General features: G+C 44.5%; 2 pseudogenes across 2 annotated transcripts; one reads left to right on the top strand and one right to left on the bottom strand.

Annotated features, from left to right (window-relative positions):
- The first annotated feature begins 5,539 nt into the window (after positions 1–5,539).
- LOC310773007 (elongin-C pseudogene) lies at positions 5,540–5,875 on the top strand (annotated as a pseudogene). Its single transcript has one exon. The product of its transcript is annotated as an elongin-C pseudogene (transcript).
- Positions 5,876–9,158: 3,283 nt separating this feature from the next.
- On the bottom strand, positions 9,159–10,727 carry LOC310773006 (neutral amino acid transporter B(0) pseudogene; annotated as a pseudogene). The gene has a single exon. The product of its transcript is annotated as a neutral amino acid transporter B(0) pseudogene (transcript).
- Positions 10,728–16,437: the final 5,710 nt, after the last annotated feature.

The raw sequence follows: 16,437 nt of genomic DNA, 5'->3' as shown, positions 1-16,437 counted from the left end.
TTGGCCCTCTGGGCTATTCCTGATAAGACGTCAAAGACGTCATTGGCCCTGAATGAGTTAAGTCATCAACCTGCGTGTGCAGGGTTTCGATTTGTTTTTGCATTTTATCCATTTTCGGACTCACTGTGTTGTTTTTGTCCTCCAGTGTGCTGATGCGCTTTTCCGCATTAGAAACTCTGTTCACGGTTGCCTTATTTTCTTTAGTGAGTGAGTGGATGGACTTCTGCACGTTTTCAAACTTGTTTTCAAGCTGCTCAAACCTCTGAGCGATGTCGGACTTAATCGATAGTGTTTCACGGAGTAAAAGTTTAGCCCAAGCCGGTGTATCTCCAGCCTCCAGCAGGTGAGTCATTTCCTCATTCATGGCGGTGATTGCTTCGTCTTTTTCTTTCTGCTTACTGGTTTTCAGTCTTGTGCTTCTTCCAGCAGACATTCGCCCCACTCTTTAAAGTTATTCAGTTGGTTCTGGTCACCTTATTCATTTTAGATCAGATCGCTAAAACATATTGTTTGGTCTGGTGTAGCAGCTGTCTAGCTGAGCGCCATGTTCACCGTGCGATCACGTGATGCCGGTTGATTTCCGCCAAATGATGTGCAGATGAAGCTGTGTAACCTGTAAAATTATATATAAGCTGCAGGGCCGAAAAATGGGGAAAAAGTCGCGGCTTATAGTGCGGAAATTACGGTACATGTTGTGACTCCACACACTCATGTACATGTTGTGACTGGTGTACTCACCACACACTCATGTACATGTTGTGACTGGTGTACTCACCACACACTCATGTACATGTTGTGACTGGTGTACTCACCACACACTCATGTACATGTTGTGACTGGTGTACTCACCACACACTCATGTACATGTTGTGACTGGTGTACTCACCACACACTCATGTACATGTTGTGACTGGTGTACTCACCACACACTCATGTACATGTTGTGACTGGTGTACTCACCACACACTCATGTACATGTTGTGACTGGTGTACTCACCACACACTCATGTACATGTTGTGACTGGTGTACTCACCACACACTCATAGCTTTCTTGCAAAGCCAAGACACAGCAGAGTGCGTCTCTCTGATAGAGTGCACACTCTGGGAGTGCAGAGAGCATCTGGGTATCCTGAATACCTCTGGCCGAGGATGATTTTACAAGCCCGTTTTTGCGCGCTTTCCAGCCTTTTTGCTTGGTCTGTAGTCAAGGAACTGTGCCAGATGGGACCTGCATATTCCAGCACCGGCCACGCGTAGCCTGTAGATGGAAACAAGTTCTCACCAAATTTCTTCAGGCAATGCAGAGCAAAGATCTTCCTGTTGGCAGACATCAACATGTGGTCCACCTGGCTGTCCCATCATAAATGACTCTGGATGGTGACCCCCCAGGACTTTAACTGTGTCACAGACTTCCAGGATGTTTTGGTCAATGGAGACTCGGCAGGGCGGGTGGATGCTTCATGTGGGGGACATGTAAGGCTTTACATTTCTTTGGGTTGAGATTCATTTTGTGCTCCTCTACCCAGACAGCAAGAGCATTCAGGGTATGTTGGAGTCGGAGATTACAGGGCAGTTAGAGCTCCTATCAGCCAAAAGTACAATACTATCAAAATAAATAAGACAGAGGGCTGTAACCGGCGTAATTGGTTCAGTTGTTTCATAAATGGCCTGCATTTATATATAAATGGCCTGCATTTATATAGCGCTTTTATCCAAAGCGCTTTACAGTCAGTAGGTACATTCACCCATTCATACACCGATGGCGGCAGGTTACCACGCAGGGTGCTGGCACACCATCGGGAGCAATTTGGGGTTCAGTATCTTGCCCAAGGACACTTCGACACGCAGACTGGAGGAGGCGGGAATCGAACCACCGACCTCTTTTATCCAAAGCGATTAGTGGACGACCCGCTCTACCTCCTGAGCTACAGCCGCCCCTGTTTCACCATGGAATTGTGAGTGACTGCAGTAAAATTAAACCGAACTAAGTAGGTAGGCTATAATGTTAAACATTGTGAGTCAACTGAACAGGAATACTATTTGTTTGCAGTGAGGTTAAAAAGCTTGTACAGTAAGTTGAGGTAAACACTACTTGAGAAATGCCTATGTTTGAAATATCACTTAATTTAATTAATTAATATAACTTAATGTAGTGGCGGCCACGCCCACCCCCACCCCCAACTCCCCTGTCCCGATCAACCTAATGTATAGGCTGGACAGCCATCAGTCAGCATAACATTAGAGGCATATGCCAACTTCAAATGCCAACTTCAAAGCGAATAATTCGTTTTTTACATCACTCTTTTGTTCTTTTTCTGTTTTGCTTTCGTTATTTTCTAGTTAAGTTATTTACAGTGTTGGGCAAGTTACTCTCAAAATGTAATATAGTACTTATTACTACTTTCATTTGAAAGTAATAAGTTACTTTACAATATTACTGTCTGTGTAGAGTAACTCGTTACTTATTACACTACTTTTGCATTACTTTCACCAAAACAGCAGCAGAATGACATCGCCACCCTGGAACATCCCAAAAAATAATTTCAACTGCCTTGAAGTCAGTGTAAACTGCCCAAAATTCTAAATGTTATTCTTTTCCTTTGTTATTGTCATATATAGTGGTCATATGCATAAAAACACAGTCTGATAAGGAAATGATCGGATCTTTATTTAAATGTGTGCTTTGATTAAAAAAATGTTAACTCAATTTGTAACTTGAGTTACTTGACAAAGTAACTGGTATAATATTACTGAAATCCTATAAGTAATACGTTATATTACTGAGTTACTGCTAAAAGTAATATATTACATGTAATATGTTACTTTTGTAATGAGTTACCCCCAACACTGGTTACTTATATGTAGACTCCAAATCCTCTTATTTCATTCAATGGCCTTTGTGCCCTAAAAACATGTGACACTGAAGGCCAATTGGCCTTGCCCTGTGCAGCTTGACGCCGCAGCAACTTTTGCCACCCTTGCGTTCTTTCTTTTCTTGCAACATCACATTGCTTGAGGTGGTCTGGAAGTGGCTCCAGAGTGCAGTTGCCTCCTACTGGGCATCTGTGTCCCTTCAACGGTCTGCCGCAGCACCATACGGGTGACCTGTTTAAGGACTTCCATCCTATTGTGTTCTGGAAGTGGCTCCAGAGTGCATTGATCTCCCACTGGTTGATAGAGCTGGTCCATGTTGTCACAGGTCATGCTTGATGGGGTGAGCAAGAGTCATCCAATTCATAACCTCAGCAGGGAAGGCTTTATTATCACTGATGACATCACATTTCAGTCTATGGCATCGCTGATGATGCCATAGACTGCGGATGCCATAGACATTCACATTCGCAAGTGTTCAGTTCCCGGGCACTCCAAAGGGTTCCCCAGACCACCTTTTCAAGTGGATCCTGTCATGGTTCCCCGTTGCGCACCCGGGCGCGGAACAGAAGAGAACGCAACGTTCACACTCATCATACGTTCCGAAATGGGTCAATTTGGGGACAAGTGTGCTCGGGAACGGTACCGGGGCGCCAGTGAGAAAACACTCTTAGACGTCATCAGTGACCGGCAGCCAGCTGCCTGGTAATATTTTTGCTAGGCAGCCAGATGTCAGATGATCACCAGTGATGTCATCAGTAACACACATGCCTGGCATATAGTGAATTTGCGCAACCATGCCCGCAGCTCGGCTGCTGTGTGGCCTGCATGTCACAATACCTATGTATGATGTCATCAGTGACATCATCACTGAACTATAGCCTGTCATCAGTGACATCACTGAACAATAGCCTTGTGTGTGAGTGAATTTATGACATCACTGAAGATGTCACAATGCCTATGTATGACATCACTGATGATGTCATCAGTGACATCATCACTGAGCTATAGCCTTGTGTGTGATTAATTCACTCATGTCATTTATGACATCGCTGATGATGTCATCAGTGGTGATTCACTGATGTCATTTATGACATCACTGATGATGTCATCAGTGGTAATTCACTGATGTCATTTATGACATCATTGATGATGTCATCAGGGCGACAGAGACAGAGCCCTAGCTCCCATTATACTGATGATGGTATACATACCGTATATATATATATATATATACTCTTCATATAGTATATATATATATATAAAGAGTTAATTTGCAAAAACAGGTAAACACCATTCTTAAAATGAACAAACATCTGTTTGATACTCCCTGGAGTGCACATAGAAAACATTATTGAGGTGATTTATGTGAAAATTATCAGATGAATATGTTTGAGTTATGATTGATAATAAAATTTTCCGCCAAATAAATTATTTACAGTATAAATACATCAATATATAAAATAAAATGATAAAAAACCCAAACGGAGATACCTGTTTTTGCAAATTAACTTCATATATATATATATATATATATAAGACTATTTAATCATCGAATTGTCTACTCCAGGTAGGGAATGAGTTCTTACCCCAAGTGAAGGAATTCAAGTATCTCGGGGTCTTGTTCTCGAGTGAGGGGACAATGGAGAAAGGAGCAAGTTGAGGTGGTTCGGGCATCTGGTAAGGATGTCACCTTGGTGACTCCCTAGGGAGGTGTTCCAGGCACGTCCAGCTGGGAGGAGACTGGGCAGACTGAGGGCTAGGTGGAGAGATTATATCTCCAGGCTGGCCTGGGAGCGCCTGGGGATCGCCCAGTCAGAGCTGGTTAATGTGGCCAGGGAAAGGGACGTTTGGGGTCCCCTGCTGGAACTGCTACCTCCGTGACCCAATCCTGGATAAGCGGTTGAAGATGGATGGATGGCCTAATAGCCCACTATTTAAAAAACAAACAATGCACTGCAATTTCTAGTGAACTGAGAATGTAGGCTACAGTATATCCAGAGCCGTATAATAGAAGAGCATGAGAAAATGCATAAAATAAAGCTGATAATATACAATTCAATACAACTTCCGGGAACGCTGCATTCAAACGTAGCACAAGCCCCCTTTATGGCTATTCATTGGCTACATTTGTCACGCATTTTGGACCTCCGCTGCTCTGCTCTGGCTATACCTACATTTTCTCGCATATCCCACAATGCAATGCGGTCATGTTTACCAACAGAGAAAAAGAGTGGAGAAAAAGAGTGAGGTAGTGTCTGAAACTTGTTTGGTCATTCCCCAAATAGTTCACTATAAACACATGGTGAATAGTGAGTGGGTGGATGAGTGAACCATTCTGAGCACGGCTTATGGATAGTGTATATCAGCTGTTTTACAGTTGTGATTATGAGAAAAAATGACTATCAGAAGAGCCCACTGAGAATGCTTCGCCCCCTCTGTGCTGAGTCTAGTGCCGCCCCTGTCAGTGATGATGTCATTGGTGATGTCACCCGAGCAAGTGTGATGTCATTAGTGATGTCACTCGAGCAATTGTGATGTCATCGATGACATCACTGATGATGTCAGACTTGTGTGACATCATCAGTGATGTCATAAATCCTTCCCTGCAGGGGCTATAAGTAGGACTGGTTAGCATTACTCCACATTCTCCAACAGATATTCATGATGGACGATCAAGCTCAGATAACCAATGGTGGCTGTGAAGGGCCAGATGCCACGTATGTGAAGTTGATCTCTTCCGATGGCCATGAATTCATTGTGAAAAGAGAACATGCGTTGACGTCCGGAACTATCAACGCCATGTTGAGCGGGCCAGGCCAATTCGCTGAGAATGAAACCAATCAACTGATGTTCAGGGAGATCCCATCTCATGTCCTGTCCAAGGTCTGCATGTACTTCACCTACAAGGTCCATTACACGAACAGCAAAACAATACCTGAATTCCCCGTTGCTCCGGAGGACATACTGAAACTGCTGATGGCTGCAAACTTTTTGGATTAAAGTTGATCTCTTCAGATGGCCACACATTTATTGTGAAAAAAGAACATACATTGACGTCTGGAACCATATTATTGTTAATAATAAAGAGATAACAACTGTAACTTGTGCCGTGATTAAAGTTTTCCGTTGCTACAACGGATTTTCCGTCAATGGAAGCCTGATATGAAATGTGATAAATACAAACATTAAAGCCTAACGTATAAGATTTCAATTTGTGTATGTTATCGAGTTTGTATGAAAGCTTTTATTTTGAAAAATTTGGATCTGATGTCCAAATGATTCTCCTAGGTTGTGTTCAATCTGAAAATGTGCTCACTCCAAGCATCTTATCTCTAGATTTGTATGTCTGTTTGACAACTGCAACATGGCCTCTACTGAGAGGATTAGAGATGCATGGCAGGGGGAACTTGGTATTGATTTAGCTGACATTATATGGGAAAGGAGTCTGTCTCTGCTCAGTTAATAGCAGACACCAGCTGATCCAATTTAAAGTCACTCACCGTCTTCACTACTCCAAGCATAAACTACACAGGATCTTCCCTTCTGTCTCGCCACTGTGTGACAGGTGTCAGAGGGCACACTATCTCATGCTTTCTGGTTTTGCCCTTCATTAACGGGATTCTGGGCCAAAATATTTGATTGGTACTCTAAGGCCTACAAAATAACCCTACAGGCAGAACTCGCCATCTTCGGCTGCTCTGAGTCCTCACTGAACTTCCCTATAGCTGTGCAACAATCTCTGACACTGGGGACAACTGTCGCCAAAAGACTCATTCTGAAGGAATGGAAGTCGTCCTTTTCACCTTTTCAGGTGTAGCTGATGGACATGATCTCTGTTGTGCAGATGGAGGACTCAGGTACCTGAGAACTAACTTGCTTGGAAGGTTCTCGGCTATCTGGGACCCGTATCTGGCCTACTTCGACGAGGTTAGACCAGTGACTGAGGTTAGGGGAGACGGATGGGTTGCCCAGCTGGTATCTCATGGACCCACTTGCATGGGATCCCATGCATATTGTCTTTTACAAACACATACGCACCTTATGCGGCCGATAGCACCACATTGCAATGTTGAATGTTGATTTATGTTGTTTTTTGTTTGTTTTTTCCTTTCCTTTCTTTTTCTATGTCTGAGCCTGTTTGTCTTGTTCGTATATTGTTCTATAAAAATTGAAAATAAAATGTATAAAAAAACAATCTGAACATGTGCTACGATTTCCATGTTCAACGTCTGAAAATGTTCTTCTACAATTTCCAGGTTCAACGTCATGTTTGCTTGCATGTTTCAGCACACCACGTTTCCATTTAGATAAACATTTTGCTACATGTTGTCGGGGCTGAACTCGACCCTGCTCCAGCTTGAATGTAAATCTGTCGCTCAAACGTGCCTATATTATCCTTCACATGCTCATGTGCGTACTTTGAAATCTCAGCGCTCTATCGCCGTGTGCTTTGCACATGAATTGTGTGAATTGAGAAAAAAATAATAGTGCAATTTTAGAAAATATGAATATGAATATGAATAATAATAAAACTGTCAAATTGTGGCTTGGGCTTCGTCAATGCTCTGTCAGGCATTCTAAACGATTTTATTTTATTCTTTTTTTCTTTTTGTCACCAAATACATTTCCATAATTTCTTCCATAGCCTTTCATTTAAAATGTGTATATTGTTTTACTGGTGAGAGGAATAAAGTCAGAGCCTTTTAACTCCGCCTAAATGCACTTATTTTGTCTCATTCATAAAAGTATTTAACATGTAGATGTTTTAACATGCATAAAAGAAAGTTGTGATTTATCAAACATAGGCTATATGGATGGAAAACTTTTAAATTGCCCTCTTCCACTTTCAGCTCCCTGTCATGGTCACTGATTGGTTCCTGCCTCCAACTGCAAATTGGCTCCAGCTGTCAGTCAATCAGGTTAATTGCCCAGTCTCTTACTGTACATTAGTTCAGTGGGCACACAGCAGAAAAACTGTTCAAACACATCCCAAACCAATCAATCCAAAATACAGTTAAGCCACACACACACACACACACAAATAATCAAAATGCATGCAAAAACAAACATCAAACATAAACAAACATCAAATCAAAGAAACTGTCTTGCACTCTGCCTCCTAGTGTGTCTCGCTGTCCCTGTGTGTGTGTGTGTGTGTGTGCGCGCGCACACGTGTGTGTGTGTGTGTGTGTGTGTGTGTGTGTGTGTGTGTGCGCCACGTGGGTGGGTGTGTTGCAGGGATTGCAGGTTTAGAGTCAGGTGTGGGAGTCGGGCACCGTCATCGCAGCTGCCACGGATCATCGAATCCAGGGGTTCTCAACCTTTTTGAGCCGTGACCCGCACCTTGAGAATCATTGGTCTAATAATCTGCTTGCTTCTTATACCTGGCTTGAACTCCCAGACCGTGCCAGACTGTACACTCAGCTCAGTACTTTCCAGCCACTCTTCAGTTATTCTGATCCGGCCTTGTCTTTAGCCGCAGTGCAAATACCTCTGCCTGACTCCTGTCTCCAGCTCCAGCCCTCGCCTGCCTGTTACCTGCCCTGGACCTCCTCACCTGCCTGCCCTCTGCTCTGGTGCTTGGACCTCTCCCCCTGTCTGTCCTCTGCCTGGACCCCTTGTCTGCCAAGCCTGCTCCATCTGCCCTCCGCCTCAGTCTAGCAGGACTACACAGCCAGGAGGATAGCAGCATGGCAGACCCTGTGTTCACCTTCAAGTGTAAGTGGAGTTTGTTTTAATCATGCTTTATTAAATGATAAGCTGTCATTACAAAGTACCTATTTGTTAGTGAATAATACAACTTTTACGCTTTTAATTTGAAGGCGGAAAAGGGAAATGGTATGTGTGAAGTGATAGAAGTTTGAAGTGACACTGGTCTGTCCATTGTATCACTTCACACGTACCATTTCCCTTTTCTGCCTTCAAATTAAAAGCAAATAAACAACTAACAAAACATTAGCCTGTGAAGGCTCCTGTGTGGATTATAATTTAAAGTAAGTAACGTTAGAGAAAACAGCCATCAGCCATGCCGTTTTATACTAATTCATTGCCAAATTCTTTGGGATTCAACTTGCAAATTCTTTGGGATTCAACTTGATCAAGCTTAAGTCAGAAAAAGTCTGTATATTCAATGGAAACAGCACCAGTGCGACCTGTCGCGTGCAATGCTACCTTCAAGCATGAGGACGTCTGAAACAAGTTATTTTTCATCCACCTATATTAAAACGAGTTATCTAATTAACCAAATATCTAGTTAGGTAGCTAGGTCATAAGCGTCCTTGAGTTACAGACAGACACTTTCTGAATCACCCATCCCACTTTCTTTCCTGGTGAGTGGCGAGTGTTCTGGTGTGGCAGCACTCGGGTGTTCCTCCAGCCTGGCCTGGCTCAGCGCTGCCCGTTCCTCTGGTTTGGATGTGCGGTCCACAAAGTACTGCAAGACACCAGCTGTGAAGGCATCGCCCTCCACATTCAGCACTGTGCAGGTACGGTCAGTAAGCCAGTCGACAGCCAGGATGAGAGAGATGTCATTGGTGGGCAAACCTACTGCCTCTAGGATAATAGCTAGAGTCAGAATACCACCTGCAGGTATACCTGCTGCTCCCACACTAGATGCTGTGGCTGTCACAACGATGGTGAAGACCTGGATGAAGCTGAGAGGGATGTTGTTGAACTGGGCGATGAAAACGGTAGCCACAGACTGGAAGAGAGCAGCACCGTCCATGTTAACTGTAGCTCCAATGGGCAGGATGAAGCGGCTAATGTGCTTGGACACGCCATTATTCTCCTCCACACACTTCATCATCAGGGGAAGGGTGGCAGAGCTGGAGCTAGTGCCGAAGGCAGATACCAGGGCAGTGAATATCCCCCATAGGAAGATGAAGGGGTTCTTGCTAGTGATGAAGAAGTAAATGGCTGGCAACACCAGGAGGCCATGGATGGCATGTCCAATCAGACAGCATGCTATGTACTTCCCTAGGCTGGCAAAGAGTGTGCGAAGGTCCTCCATCTCAACAATCTTGCCAGCTACCAGGAACATCATACCCAGAGGCGCATACCACATGATCCAGGAGACCAGCACCATGGTGGCTTCATTGAAGGAATTGAAGAACTTGATAAGGATCTCTCCTTCCTCTCCCAGCTTCCTCAAAGCCACACCAAACACAATGGCAAATGTCAACAGGCCCAGAATATTCATGCCATCCTGGTCTTTACCAATGGGCACCTTCTCGTTTGGGTCATTCGTGGTATTGTATTTGTAGCTCGTTGCATATGATTGGAAGGCAGCAGACACCAGGTTGGAGGGAAAGATGTTTCTGATCAAATCTAAGAATGAGTCAATGGGTTCTTTCTGCGGGGGCAAGTCGCCATCCAACCTCACCACTTCGTCCTTTGTGCGGGTGACTGAGCCCGGCTGTATGATGAAAGCCATCATGACCCCGATGGCCGAGGCGATCAAGGTGGTGACCAGGAAGAAGAGCATAGCCCAGCCGCCCAGCTTGCCGAGGGTTTTGGGGTCGACGCTGGCCGCTCCGGACACCAGACTGCACACAACCAGGGGGATGATTATCATCTTCAGCATCCGGATGAGCAGCTCGCCAGGGAAGTTGATGAAGATAATCTGGGTCCTGCTCAGCACCATGCTGCGCACACCAAGTCCAATAAAAACACCGATGACGACACCGGCCACAGTGAGGATCACCAGCAGGTTGGCCATCACGATCCTCTTCACACGCTGGCCTAGCAGCTCGGGGCTGCTCTTCTTGCAGCTGTTGAATCCGTTGGTCACCGGCTCATCGAGGTGTGCCTCGCCATTGGATGTCCACTGCTCCATGTCTATTTTCTCAACCATTGTGCGCAGTGAAGGTTGCACTAACTTACATACCATACAAACAAAACACTTGTCTTATGAGAACCTCTGTAGATTGATTAAGGCAGGAGTAACACTGATGATGTCACAATGTATATGACATCATCAGTAGGTATAACATCATCAGTGATTTATGACATCACTGATGATGTCACAATGTCTATGCGACATCATCACGTGTGAATCACACACTTCTGTGTGTTGTCACACCGATGATATCACTGATTACATCATCACCGCTGACATCACAATTGATTGAGTGACAACCCCAGGGCAGTTGCTCGAGATTTCTGAGTGCGATGGTAGAATGTAGAGAAACAGTGGATGGATAAGGAGGCGGTAATGCAACATAAAGGATACCAACTGCCGTAAAACACCAAGACGAAGAACCCCAGGGGGATGTGGTTGATGGGAGGGGTGGCTTGATCAGTAAGGGGGCGGAGCTATGAAAAGTGGGCCGGAGGTAGGGATAGGACGGTCGTAGGGAGTTGGGGTTCGAGGGTTGGGTAGGGGGAGTGGCTAGGGAATGGCTAGGTCGCCCTAGGGCCGAATGTTTCTTGAGATATGTGAAGGACAGACAGACATAGTACAGACAGACACTGCCGGAATTATAGTATCGATAGATATATTATCATTATTATTGTCATTCAAAATTATTCATCTACATACGTATATATTTTTTCATCAATAGGACATTTAACCTTAACATACGGAGCGGAGCGACTCGTGTTTCAGTGCTCAAGTCAATATACTAGTAAAAATGAACCCAGTCTTTATTGGCTTATGTATGTGGAAATAATTACACAAAAAGACAAAACACATATTTTCAAATGAGCGAGTTAATTTCTATTCAAAAGTCCTTCTTTGGTGACCTTTCTTCACAGGGGGAAAGACACTCGGCTCCGCTCTCGTCACAGTTTATCTTTCTATCAAGAGAGCATTTCCATTTAATTCCACTTCTTTCCCACTCTAACCTTTGATACAGTAGTTCAGTATGCAAATGACCATCTTCATATTGTTAGTCATGTGAATTAGCATTTGCTTTTTGCCGTATTATCTCACTTTGGGTTTACATAAACGTTCATTGTCAATGTAGCGGCGCCACTCTGAATTATGCATGAGGCCCTTCCCTCGGCTGAAGCCTAGGAGTCGAGATCAGCATATTTGAGATATTTGTCATTCATTTTCCTCAGCATATTTGGCATTAATATGTATCCCTCGTCTCAAAGTGTGATAGTAACACCTTTTTGGGTGTGCACGGTCCACACGCTCCCTTAGCACAGCCAGGGAAATGTGAAAGAACATGAGATAAACTTGCATTTATTTGTCAAAACAAATGCTACCTGGTGTTTTTGTGATGATGCAGCAAATAGAGGGCATGTTACAAATAAGGCCTTGTAATACATCACCTTTGCCCTTATATCCAAGGTATTTATATCCATGTCCTTCTACATAGTTAGTAGAGCATAATTATAATAGTCGGGGTTGAATTCAATCACGACTATTGTGCCTGAAGTCAATAGACAGTGCGGCCATAAGGACGGAGTGTAATGGGACACTTGTATGTACTGAGCAATAAAGGAACATTTTAGGAATAAATTAGATTGGGATGCTGAGCGTTTAGTTTAGTTTATTTAACAAAATTCAAATGCAGTGGTAAAAGAATACTGTAGCGTTTCAGGTAATCCAAGTATTACCTGTAATGTGATGTGCAATAGAAGTGTCTAGATTGTACCTAGGAACTGATATGTGTGGGTGTGTTCCTAGGGGGAAGGGGATATATGTGACCAGCGGCCGGGGCGGAGGCCAGTCAGGCCATGTGGGCGAGCTGACCGGGTGGTTGCAGAGCTAGCAGCGAAGCTAGCTGCTAGGAGCTATATTGTGAAGACAAGAATAAAAAGCCTGTACCAACTTCAAGTCTCCAGTTCCTTGGACAAATACTCACTTTGTTACAATACCATATAAATGACATTGTCAGGGATAGCACGATAGACTCCAGGACTTATTTCCATCGTGGTCCCTGGTGGGCCATCAGTACAACCCCGCTCTCAAGGTGGTTACAGTCATTAGACGAAGAGGCGAGTGACATACGTCATCAACAACAACATTACCAACTAACACAACAATCTATTGATATAAATGTGCAATACAGAGTTGGATAATAATGGTAAGATATAAAATAGAAATACACTTTTGTTCAACCCAATTCAAATAAGTTAAAATAAATTCAAATTTAGTTAGTTCAAAGTAAGTTAAAATGCTATTTCTTATTTGGGGATGTTATCTAATAACACATGTTTGATCATTTTCTTAAAAAACCTGTGGATTTTGCACTTTCTTGGTTTCATGAGGCAGTTTATTCCACTCTGAGGCAAAAGCATGTGGCAGGGGATTGAATGAGTACTGGAACATTTTCATTCTAAACAACTACCAAGTGAAAAGCCCTTAAGCAAGGCACAACTTCTCCTGTGGAGCAGCTCAGTGGCCGGCAGCACAACTGTGTGGGTTGCCGGGCAGTGCCAAGATGGGAATGTGTGCAATCCCACTGTACATTCCCGAGGCATTAGGCTCGTTTGAGATGAGCAAGTTCTGCGCAGATTCGACCAGCGCCTTGCTTCCCCCGATGCACGATGGTTAGACAAGTTGTCCGACTTGCTCCGCCTGCCCGACTGCGTGAGCTACGGGACTCTTGTGAGAGCGAGGCGGGCGCAGATTTGGAGCGAGGCGCCGCAGTTGCGCCCCACCAACTGCGCCCGACTGCGGACGACAGAGGATGATGAGAAACGCATCAAGCTGAGCGCCCATTGGTTCAGCACAGGTGCGTCACAAACCCACAGTGAAGTGTAGAAACTTCAATTTTATATCTATTCCAAGCTGTCACTCCATATTTTACATAAATACCACCTGTAATGCCTACATTAAAATAAAAAATAAGTAATCTGAAGGGCTGGGTCATTTGAGCATTGAGTGTGGGTGACGCTAATGCATCTTCTAATTTGTTTACAAATCGCTGTTAAACAAAACTGTAGAAGAAGAAAAGCAGCAGTGAGTGTGCAGTCAGGGGTGTTCGACTTGTTGATGCCGAGCCTGACTGCACTCGCCTGCTCTCGTCTGCTTTCCAAGCGAGGCGGCAGTCAACTCAAACGAGCCTATATATGTTTTCAGGTTGTCTGTGCATACTTACGTCTGTCCTATGCTCGTTAATGCGATATCTCAGGAATGCCTTCCTCTTGGACTCAAGGATGAACTGATTAGATTTTGCTGGTCAAAGTTCAAGGTCACTGTGACCTCACCGCCCGTTCCATGGTCGTTAACACAATATCGCAGGAACACCTTGAGAGAATTTCTTCAAATTTGGCTCAAACCTCCACTTAGACTCAAGGATGAGCTAATTAGATTTTTCTGGTCAAAGGTCAGAGTTCAAGGTCACTGTGACCTCACGTCCATCTGTTCCATCAAGGAAGGGGGCTGGGGTTAGGTAAAAGGGGCCATAAGACAGGGATAGGAAGATTGTAGAGAGTTGAGGTTCGAGGGGTGGCTATGGGCATGTGGTGGTGGGGTCAAGGAAGAGTGCGGGGCTCGGGAAAAGAGGGCGTATCTAAGGATGGGAAGGTTGTAGAGAGTCTGGAGTCGAGGGGTCGGCTGGGGGAGTGGTTAGGGGGATGTGGGTAGTGGGAGGGGGAGTGGTTAGGGGGATGTGGGTAGTGGGAGGGAGACTGGTTAGGGGGATGTGGGTAGTGGGAGGGAGACTGGTTAGGGGGATGTGGGTAGTGGGAGGGGGACTGGTTAGGGGGATGTGGGTAGTGGGAGGGGGAGTGGTTAGGGGGATGTGGGTAGTGGGAGGGGGAGTGGTTAGGGGGATGTGGGTAGTGAGAGGGGGAGTGGTTAGGGGGATGTGGGTAGTGGGAGGGGGAGTGGTTAGGGGGATGTGGGTAGTGGGAGGGGGGCTTGAGCAGTAAGGGGACGGGGCTATGGAAAAGGGGCCGTAGATATGGATGGGAAGGCCGTAGGGGGTCTGGATTCGAGGGGTGGCTAGGGGATCTGGATGGTGGCAGCGCAATCTAGTAAGAGAGTGGCGTCAGCGGAGGTCCAAAATGCGTGACTCAGTAGCCAATGAATACCCAGGAAGGGGTCTCGCACTACGTTTGAATTCTAAAATAAAGCTGATAATATACAATCTGATTCTTTAAACGTTGGACCCTTTTCAAGTAGAGAGTGAGAGTAAAAAAAAAAAAAGTCAGCCCTGCTGCCTGTCACCTAGTCATGTTGTAATGTGGATACAGGAGAGGACGATTATTAGGCCATGTCCACACGGAGACGACTTTAGGTGTATCCGCTAAAGTTTTTTGTCATATAGCCGTTTCGTCCAGATGGAACCGCGTTCTGGGACTATACGTTCTGGCCGTATACGCTAATTTTTCAAAACGGGTCCCAGAGTGATTAAATCTGAAGACGCCACCCTTGCATTTCCGTGTTTACAACCCATACGCATCTTTCCTGAAACGATGACGCCATAGCCCCACCTCTCTCCACCAGCAACAATAATGGCAGTAACGTTCGTGCTACAGCAGTGGGGATCTTGCAGCAAAATATAATGCTCCTCTATTACCACCGTCAGCAACAAGTGGACATGGAGAACAGCGTGTAGCCTACAACATCCTCAGGGCTCCACACAGCTGACTCTTCCCATCCACCCCTCCCCTCCCTTCATCGGATATTTCCCAGAAGGCTTAGCGGCGGCTACATTTTTACAATAACACAAACAAAATCAGGCTTAACGTGTTAGATAGAAATTATATTTATTTTTAATACAACATGCAATTCTGGAATATTTTAATATTGGACAAAATGAAATGAAATGAAATCTAAACCCTGAGTGTAACCAACATACTCTCTTGCCCTATATATAGCCCTCGTAAATACAACGTGAATAGGGAAGTGAGAGGTTTGAGGAACACGCGGTTGCACTGTGATTTCTGTGATATCCGCTGGTGTCCACTCCAACAAGACTTTAGCTTACTTGACGCGACTTTTTCCAATAAAAACACATTTATGCCATGAGTTTATATAATGTATATTTATGTTGCATCATTTAGCCTGTGCTGTGATGTGCAGGAGCGGCCAATACGCTGGGATGTGTTTGCAACATGTCTAAAGATCATGGAAGTGGATGATATCAGGAATGTCACCGATAGTTAACGTTCTATATTGTAGGCTACAGGGAGACCATCAGCCCTGCTGAACAGCTCTGCATTTGCCTGTATACTGTAGGTTTCATCATTTTATTCATCGACATGGCAAACCTCCCCGCAAAGCCAAGGGTTTAAGCTGCTGCTACAGTGAGATACACATTATAGACTGTGCGCCCCTAGAGGTTGTATGCCATTATTGACGAGATTGTGTATTCTCTGTTATTCTACAGCGGTTTCAGTGGTTTCATGTGGATACACACATTTCTTGAAACGTTTCCATGTTTATGGAAAACTTTTCTGAAACGAAAAAAAAAAAGATAGCTTCCGTCTCCGTGTGGACATGGCCTTAGTCTCGCATTGTGAATAGAATGACAAAGTTATTAATAAAACGCATCGGACTCAGTGTGCAAGGTTTCTGTGCATTTTTTTTCTTCTTCTTCTTATTTTTTTTACCTAAACTATCCGGTGACATAAAGAGGTTCAATAAAGTGTCGCTTGCC

The sequence above is a fragment of the Poromitra crassiceps genome (genome assembly GCF_964638095.1).
Source record: "Poromitra crassiceps genome assembly, chromosome: 3".
In the NCBI taxonomy this organism is placed as follows: Eukaryota; Metazoa; Chordata; class Actinopteri; order Beryciformes; family Melamphaidae; genus Poromitra; species Poromitra crassiceps.
This window is presented reverse-complemented; position numbering and strand designations above follow the sequence as displayed.